This window comes from Zingiber officinale, chromosome 3B (assembly GCF_018446385.1).
Source record: "Zingiber officinale cultivar Zhangliang chromosome 3B, Zo_v1.1, whole genome shotgun sequence".
NCBI lineage: Eukaryota > Viridiplantae > Streptophyta > Magnoliopsida > Zingiberales > Zingiberaceae > Zingiber > Zingiber officinale.
This window is the reverse complement of record NC_055991.1, coordinates 126,340,103-126,350,105: the sequence shown is the minus strand read 5'-3', so window position 1 is coordinate 126,350,105 and position 10,003 is coordinate 126,340,103. Positions and strand designations below refer to the sequence as shown.

General features: G+C 34.3%; 1 long non-coding RNA gene across 1 annotated transcript; it reads right to left on the bottom strand.

Moving 5' to 3' along the window:
- Positions 1–1,592: 1,592 nt before the first annotated feature.
- LOC121968589 lies at positions 1,593–4,078 on the bottom strand. The gene is made up of 3 exons (XR_006108226.1): positions 3,807–4,078; positions 3,502–3,693; positions 1,593–1,652 (listed from the first exon to the last, which is right to left on the bottom strand). It is a non-coding gene; the product is annotated as an uncharacterized LOC121968589 (long non-coding RNA).
- Between the last annotated feature and the right edge of the window lie 5,925 nt (positions 4,079–10,003).

Below are 10,003 nucleotides of genomic sequence, written 5' to 3'. Positions count from 1 at the left end.
TGCCAGACATCGGGTCAGCCCATTGACCTATCTGGACTTCGTGCCGGCTATTCGGTTGGCTCGTTGACCTAGCTGGATTTCATGCCAGATATCCGATCAGCCCGTCGACCTTTCTGGACTTTGTACCGGCTATCCGATCAACCCGCTGACCTAGTTGGATTTCGTACCAACTATCCAGTTAGCCTATAGACCTAGCTGGATTTCTTGCAAGATATTGGGTCAGTCCGTCGACCTATCTGGACTTCTACTGCACACTCAGTTAGATCGTTAGATCACAACAAACCTAACTTATTTTGTCATTCATCAAAATACTTGAGTTAGACCATTAGTGCTAATCGCAATAACAATCTCCTCCTTTTTGATGCAATGACAACCTGGGTTAAGTTAGTAAAAAAAATCATGCAAAAATGACATGGTGACATGGTTTTTAAGTTAGTCTTATTTTAATGTTATGCTATGGTTTGGTATTTTGCTAACTTAATCTACCTAACCCTCCCCCTTTGATATTCATCAAAAACAGAAATAGAAAATTCATTGAAGAATATCTTGACAATAGACAATGGTTAGGATTACTTGGGGAGTTAACTTATAAAATAAGTTAATTAATTTGAAAGATATCTTATAAAGTGATAAAAGTAAAAATTTTAAATATAAGTTTTGAAAAGATATCTTATATTTTTTGAAATGGTTTTTAAAATCTACTAAGTTTTCAAAATCTACTTTAAATATTAGAAAATTTGAAATTGTTTTTAGAATTTAGTAATTTTTTATAAGGTTTTCAAATGAAAAGGTTTTGCAAAAATAAAAAAGTTAAAAAAAGAAATCTTTTGAAAATAATTTGATAAACTTTTTCAAAATTAAAACTTTTTAAAAAGATATAAGGCAATTTTTCAAAAATGGTAAAACTGAAGTTCAAAACTATTTTTTTTAAAATCAATATTTAAACAAACTTAAACATTTGTCAAATAGATTTTTTAAAAGTCATCTTTTAAAACACTTTTGAAGTTTGTAAGATTAAAACTTTACAACTTTGAAAATACTAAAGCTGTAAAGTTTTATTAGTATTTTCAAAGTATTTTCAAAGTTTCAAAGTATAAAATTGAAGCAGTTTTAATCTTTGAAGCAGTTTACAACTTTGAAGCAGTTTTCAAAAATATTTAAAGTTATTAGTTCTTCCCCTGAACCTGACATTGTTTCTGTAACGACCACCCTTCTTACTACTACTACTACCTAAGAGTGACCGTTACTTAACTACTAACTCTACTTAACCGGTATGATTAAAATCACAAGGAAACCCTACCGAAAATTTTTGGCAGAGTCTCCCCTGTACCGATGACCTTAAACTGACATACATACATAATATACACAGCCACAGGCGGCTGGAACATGTAACAGACTCTCACGCAGTTTAATAAATCCAAAACAAAAGAGAACAACACCAAAAATCATCACACAAGATTACAATTCTTCTACTATGTCCTAATCATATCAAAATAACAAATACTATCTCAAATACTCCTAACATAGCAAAAGACAGTGGGAACTAAAATAAAACTTCTTTCCTAGTCCCAAGGCTTCCATAGTCCTGGCATCACACATCCTTTGAACACCTCCTCGTCGCCTTCCTTTCTATATATTTTCCTTTCCTTTATCTGCAGTAAGAGGATGCAATCTATAAGCAAAATTTGCTTAGTAAGCGTTATCTAACTCACAAAATCTCGATATGCATGTACATACATCCATAACATGATCTAACTGATTACTTATTGAAGACTACTCATACTCCTCTACTAATAAAAGAACAAGACATGCTGAAATGCTAAACATGTAAAGCTACTCATGCTCAGAAAATAGCAAAGAACAGTAAGCTAATCTAAATAACATGCTAGCATAAAAGAAAACTCAACTTGCTGATTTTAAAACAAAGTGAAACTTAATTCATCTGTTCTAAACTTATTCTTTAATTCACTTGTTTAAAACTTATTCTTTAATACTTTATACTTATGTAAAACTTGCTTTACTTGTTCAAAAACTTATACTTATAATACTTCAAAATAATAATCAACTTCTTCTTGGGCCCAGACATAGTACCATCTTATGCGCGTTCCCTAATAGGTTGGGGTAGCGAGCCACCAATCCTAAAAGAGCAGACCTCGGTCTACCAGGGCCAAGACCTCGGAATTGGACACCTGGATTTGTTTAACGACAACCTCGGAAGTTAGGTACTAGCCTCTTCTTAAAAGTAAAATACTTATAATCTTAATTACTTCTTCTTTAAATGCCTTGGCATTTTAATAGGCACCTTGTGTGCCAAAATCCCTAAAGTCTTGACTTTTGGGATCTACTTAAGGCCTTGGCCTTTTCTTTCTTTTCTTTATCTTTCTTATACTTTTCTTAAAAAAGAATGCCTCTTACAAAACTGAAATGTTTAAACAAATTCTAACACTGAAATGCTTAAACAAAAATCTGTATACAAAGCTTAACATAAATCTGCATGCAAAGCTTAACAAAAATCTGCATATTAAGCTTATTAAAATTTGCATACTAAGTTTAACAAGATCTGCATACTAAGCTTATCTAAAATCTGCATACTAAGCTTAACAAAATCTGCATACTAAGCTTATCTAAAATCTGCATACTAAGCTTATCTAAAATCTGCATACTAAGCTTAATCAAATTTGCATACAAGCTTAATCAAATATGCTCACTACACTAACTAACTTCTGCACTTGAAAGCCTAATAAAATTCTGCACTTGTAAACTTAATAAAATCTGCATTCTAAACTTCATAAAATCTGCACTACAATTGGTGGATCCCAATTAGAAAAGTCTACATCAGAAATCTATCCGAATTTCCAATATAAAGTCTGAAGAAAACAATTCACCGACTCGATTAATCATCTTCTTCCTCCCTTTGTGGTTCATGGCAGCAGAAACAACCAAAGTACAAATCCAAACTCAAACCTCCAAAGAAAACTCACCGTCTACTAAATCCTTCTATAAAAATGATGTAAATCTTGTTTTCTTATTTTTGTTTCTCTGCTCTGATGTTCCATTGTTACAAAACATAACTGCGATATCTTTGTGACAATCCGCAGAAAGTTAACAAGTATAGGACTAGTCTTTAGATCAATCAAGCTGGCATATGCATTAGCAGGTCTGACCAACTTCGGAAATGGAAAACTTTCAAGACTCTATATAAACTGATCTGCCCATTAAGGTAACAAAGAAGTCTATGTTTGAAAAGGTAACTATAAGGGATGCTCTTCTTTCTTTTTTTTTTATTGCAGCAAACCCAGAATCTAAAATCTGAGGTGCTACACCACGAAACTAAACTACATGCCCCACTTAAAACCAATAGCAAGTGAAAATCTGCATATGCTCACAACAGCTAAGGAAAACCAAAACAAAGAAGTCAATGCTGCACCACCAAAGGAAACTCTATACAGCAACTAAAAACAAATCTGCACAACATGTTCTCCTTCTTGTTATAGTACGTACCTTTCCTATCAGATTTTGCTTGATCTATAGACTTGTTACATGTTCATTACGTGCAAAAATGCTCCGATCCCTTCTTTTATAAAACTTCATATGTACTTAACTCAAAGCCGAACCACTCATCTTGATTTCATATGTTCCAAAAGCAAAGAAAGAGGGCTAAATCCCTAGCAACTAAATTCTGTACACCATGTTCTGAAAGCAAGGAAGAAGAACCAAATGCTTAGCATCAAATTTTACAACATGCTTCGAAATTCAAGGAAAACAAGAATCCGAGAGCTACTCTTACTGCAGGTGAGAGCACTTACCTTGCTTCTTGGAGTTCCTTGACTTACAACCGAAGGAGAAAACTTCTAGGGCTTCGGAGAACTCGATATTCCAGCAACTCCTCTGTCTACGCGCTCTCCTCACCGAGGAGAGCTCGGATCTGTGAAGAACCCATGGAGCCTTGCCTTGGCCGACCGCCGGAGTCGAGCCCTAGCTCCGTCGGCTTCGTCTTCGCTCGAGCCGAAACGCCGTCACGCGCAGAAGGGAGGAGGAGAGGGGAAAGGTTAGGTCACGGGAGAGGAAAATAATCCCTTCTTATAACTTAGGTATTGTTCTAATTCAGTTATGGCTTAAGATTATTTCACTCCTTACCTTTTCACGAAATACTCGCGGAACCGTTAGTTGGTTGCGTTTCCGCCGAACCCTTGGTCATGGGTTCAAATCCTCAGCCGAGCCTTTTTCTTCCTCTTTTATTTTAAATATTTCTAACTACCGCATAAATATAATTCGTCCCTTATATGATTAGTAATGACCGCTTGCCCACTTGGTTAGCTGGGTTTTGACCGGGTCAAGGGTCGCTGGTTCGAACCTCGGCTTGGATATTTTTTTTGTCAAAACTTCCTTCGTTTAGTAAAAATACCAAACGACCTCCAAAAATTGCATAAAAATATTCTATAAATTCCTAAAAAACTCTAGAATTTTTCTAAAGCATTTCTAGATTTTAATAAGGTCTTTTAGGACTCCAAATCATGAAATTTTGGGTATTACAGTTTCAAAATAATCAACTAAAGAGTGTCTAACCATTTGTTACTTACTAACTATCAGAAAATAGTAATTTTCACTTGGTTAGTCAGGTTAAGTTAATTTATTCAGTTAGTGTTTAACTAAGTTAAAAAACTTAACTTGATTACTGTTAGTTTGACTTTTAACGTCCAGACTTGTATTTGTTAGAGTGTATACTAAAAGCCTAGCTTTTTGTAAACATTTATGAAATAAAAATCACATTGGTCAAGTGTCTACATTTATGTTAAATGTAGTTGTCCATTTAATTTATATTGTAGATAACATGATGTTTGGTGTGACATAGAAGATCATGTTATCAGTGCCTTATAAATTATAAATAGTATCTCACGACCAAAATAGAAATGGACAAACTATTGGAATGGTCATAGTGTAATTTGGTATTAGTTTATCTTGACTGTAAAATTACACCAATACACTTAGAGTGTATTGAGTAGGACCATTTGAGGTTGTTCTTTTTATACTGACTTAATAAAAGAACATAACCTCAGTTATTATGAAAGTATGTACTCTTAATCCCGATATAACAACAAGTACGTATACTTAGTATTTATTTCTTTGACTTATCAATGGGTGAGATTTAGCTCATTAAATCAAAAGGCCCGATAGGTTGGGAAATAATATTATTTATAGTGTATGTTGTTGATTATAGAAGAAAACTGTGTCCTAGGAATCTAGGTTGATGATGCCCACAAGATGAGCTCATAATGGGTATTTTTTTTGTAGTGTTAAATCAATAGACCCGATAAGTTGGGAAATGATATTATTTATATGGTGTATTATTGATTATAGAATGAAACTGTGTCCTAGTAATCTAGGTTGATGATGTCCCCTTGAGGAGCTCATAAGGATTATCATGTAAACCCTGCAGGTGGAGTTAGTCTGACATGATAATAAGGTTGAGTGGTATTACTCTTGGAGCTAGATATTAATTAAGTGAGTCGTCAGTAACTCATTTACTTAGTAGGCATTCAATATCTTAAACACAGAGAGACTAACACACTCATGATAAGAAGGAGCCCATATTGTAATATGGGATTGGTGTGGTAGTGCAATAATAACTCTTTAGTGGTATGAGTTATTATTGATGAACTTGAGTTGGGTGTTCGGGGCGAACATGGGAAGTTCAAGCTCATCGGGAGACCAAAACCAATTCCTCTTCCATGTCCCTATTGTAGTCTCTTATTTATAAAGTCTTATATCCACCAAAACCCAACTTTTTACCCACCTCTTGGTGGCCGGCCAAGCCTAGCTTGGAGCCCAAGCTAGGACCGGCCAAACAAATCAAAGAAGGAAGCCAAGTTGTGGCCGACCCTAGCTTGGAGCCCAAGCAAGGGTGGCCAGCCACATTAGAAGGAGTTTTTAAATTTTAAATCTTTTCTTATGTGGAAGCCATGGTTTTAAAAGAGAGTTTTAAAATTTTAAATCTTTCCTTTTATAGTTTTCTACAAAGGATTAAGAGAAAGGTTTGATATCTTTCCTTATTTGTAGTTAAAAGGAAGATTTTAATTTTTGATAAAACTATCCCTTTTTGCAACCATCCACATGTTTTAAATGAAAGATTTTAATTTATATAATTTCCCTTTTACAACCAACAAGGGATTTAAAGAAAAGAATTTTTTAATTAAAATTTTTTACCTGAAACAAATAAGGAAGTTTTAATTTTATGTTTAAAACTTTCCTTGTTTGAAGCAATTGATATGGTCGGCCATGACAAGCATAAACGGAAGTTTTAATTTTTTGTTTTAAAGCTTTACTTTTTAGTCATTGGCAAGAAATATAAGGAAGTTTTAATTATGTTTAAAACTTTCCTTTTTTGCCATGACCAAGGAATATAAAAGAGAGGGTAGAGGTACCTCACCTTACAACACATCTATTATTCTTCCTCTCTTATTCCTTGTGGCCGACCCTTCTTCTTCTCCTATTCTTCTTCTTTGTGGCCGGTGGCATCAACTTCTTGGAGAGACTTTGGTGGTCGGATTTTTGCTTGGAGAAGAAGAAGAGAAAGGAGGCATTGTTTCCTAGCATCCCTTGGAGATTGGTTGGTGGCCGAAACTCATCATCCTTTGGAGGTTGTTGGTGGCCGAAACTTGGAAGCAAGAAGAGAAGGCTTGGGTGGAATTCATCTTGGTAGATCGTCGCCCACACGACGTCCAAGAGAAGGAGAGGAATACAATAGAAGATCAAGAGGTCTATAAGCTATAAAAGGTATAACTAGTTATTTGTTTCCGCATCATAACTAGTTCATCTTTTGTATAAATCTTGAAAAACCAAACACAAGAGGCTATCGATTTTTAAGTTATCATTTTTGTTATTGATTTTATTGTTCGATTTCATGTTTCGATATTGTGTTTCTATTGAGGTCTCTATAGTTAAACCTAGTTTACTGTGAGAAGTTTAAATATCCGATTTCTTTGAAAGACTTTGTCTAGGAAGTGGTGAATGATCCCATAACCAAGAAGGTCTAGTGCCTCGCCACGTTTGACCTGGAAGTTGATCCTTGAAATAGATATTTGATCAACTTCTGTAATTTGGTTTAACTTAGGAAGATCACATCGGTTAAACTTGAAGTAAGAATGTTAAGTTTCGTTCCTAATTCAAGTTTAAATTCTGAAGGACAATTTGGATTAATAATGTTAAGCATTGTTTGCAATCTAAATTTAACTTCAGTAGAGCACATGGGTAGCTAGGATAGTTCTATGCTTGTACATTCTTTGGATAAACTTCTGGGCTATGGTGAGTCACCTGGATATCATTAGAGTAACCATGCCTTCAAGGTTTTTCAAATAGTCCTATCCACTAAACTTAGTACAAAACCATGATTTAACTAGTTAGGATTCGTAAGGTGTAGCTTCGGTTAGTTCCATTAAGTCAAATGCACCAAGTCGAAGTCATATCTTCCTAGACATGCATAGATAGAGTTTCCCTAACCTACTATCATCTAAAACTTCACCAATACATTTGTCAAGTTAAACTGTTGTCCCTATTTTAGCTAGTCCTAATTACCCAGCCGGGTAAATTATTATTTTGAAGGTGCCAACTAATTTGGAGCCTCCCCCTAAATTGTTGAGTTTAATTTTTAAGTTTTCGGGTTGTGTCGATTACTTTTATAATTATAGTGGAATTGATAATAATTTAATTTGTTTGATTTTATTTTATCTTTTGGATTTAGGTTTGATTTTGTTTTGTTTTTAAGTTTAGAATTTAGTTTTGAAGATTTATTTTGGTTTAAATTTAAGGTTTTAGTTGGATTTGATTTTGTATAGTGGATTTCATTTTTAGGTACATAATGTTGGTTAATTTCTACTCGTGTGGTTAGACATTCTTTTGGAACCCAAGCTTTAGTTTGGGTCTTATTTTGCTTAACTAACAATATAAAGGATTTGTTGGTTGAGCTGGACTTGTATCTGAGCCCGAACTTATTGTACACAGCTCTTTATGACCCAAGTATCATGTCGAGGTACTTGGATCTACTTGTGAACTTTTATAGTAATGCTTTTAGTTCAATTATTTCATTTTTTAATATGAAATTATCCTCCTCAAGTTTTGCAACTTGAGTTGGGATTTCAGCTTGAATTGGTTCAATTGTGAACTTGATTTTAATTGTTCATTAAGTTTGTTATTTTCTTTTGTTAGTTCGTTTATGTAATTTTCAGAGTTAGTTAATTTCTTATTTAAACATGCAATAATTTTAAAAAATATTTTACTTAAAGTAAAGTATACCTCATCAGAACCTTCGGAAATGAGTGTAGACTCGTGGCTTGATTCGAGTTCGGACCCGTCTTCCGATTCGGATTTGTAAGCCATCAGTGCGAGGTAGTTGGTGTGCTTCGATTCTCCACCATCTGATTCATCTCCAGATGATTCATCCCACATCACTTTACGGGCCTTCTTTTTCTTCAGATTCGAGCAGTCATTCTTGTAATGTCCATTTTTGTTGTACCCAAAACATATGATGTTCGTTTTGTTGCTATTTGATGTTGAGTTGATCTTCTGAAGGTCCGTTTTTGAGAAATTCTTCTTTCTCCTAGTGAACATTTTTCTTACTAAGTTCACCAGGTGTTCTTCATCATCTGAGTCTTAGTCAGTCTCAACTTCTGATTCTGGTTTGGTTCTGGTCTTCTCTTTTGACGTTCCTACAATAAGAGCAATATCTTTCTCGATTTTAGCGTTAGTTTGTTTGTGTAGCTCTAATTCATAAAACAATTCATCTAATTTTAATTTAGACAAGTTCCTCAAAATCTAATAGGCATTCACGATGGATGCCCACAGTGCATTTCGAGGAATCGCGCTTAGAGTATACCTTATTAAGTCTCAGTTTTCCATTTGATGGCCGATTGTATGAAGCCCATTTAGGATATATTTTATTCTTGCATGTCGTTGACTCGCAGATTCTCTTTCCTGTATTTTTATATTAAATAATTTATTCAAATAAAGGTCCCTTTTTGTTACCTTTGCATCGCTGGTTCCCTCATGCAATTCGATGAGTTTATCCCACAGCTCCTTCGCATTTTCATGTGGGCTGACGCAGTTTAAGTTCTTTATTCGTTAGCCCGCACTAGATTGTGTTGAGATCCTTGAAGTTGATCTAAGCCTTCTTTTGTATTTTCGGATTCCAATGTTCCGTGTCCATTGGAATTTCGGCGTTGTCGACGGGAGCCTTGTAGCCTCTGGTGATCACTACAACAAAAACTGCAAACGACAACGAATATTATCCGTTGTCGTAGGGTCAAAAAACCGTTGTAACTGAGGGTGTTGTAGAATGTATTTCCCTACGACAACGGTTTTGAATCCGTTGTCTTTGTAGACATTTGACAACGATTTTTATCCGTTGTTGTTTATATGCCCAAAATTTGGCTACGAAGGATACGACAACGTTTTAAAACCGTTGTGATAGATAATTTCAACAATAGAAATAAACCGTTGTGGTAGACATTTTTTACAACAAATATAAACTGTTGTAGTAGATAATATTTGACACGTTTTGTTTTTTTACAATAGTTTTAATATATTTTACAACGGATAAAACTGTTGTCTTTTATCACTTTTTACAAAAAAAATTCGTTGTGATTTACCTAGTTTTTACAACATTTTTAACTGTTGTCTTTAATGTTCATTAATACCAAACAACCAATCTTATTTGACTATAAGCAAACCACCAATACAAAACTAAATATTTACTACATTATATCCAAAATAAACATCCATATATAATTCATCTTGTAGCCACATATACAAAAATATACAAAATGAGTTGTTACTCATCAAAATACACATGTTTTCCATTACTCTCCATATACATTAAATCACATATTTTCCATTTGCTGTTCTCCATATGACTTTTAATTTACAAATTAGCAAGGCAAGCTACATCCTAACAAATCTCACTTCTTGCATCAAAAAAACTCAAGCCTCACGAATTGCCCGACCTGCAAGA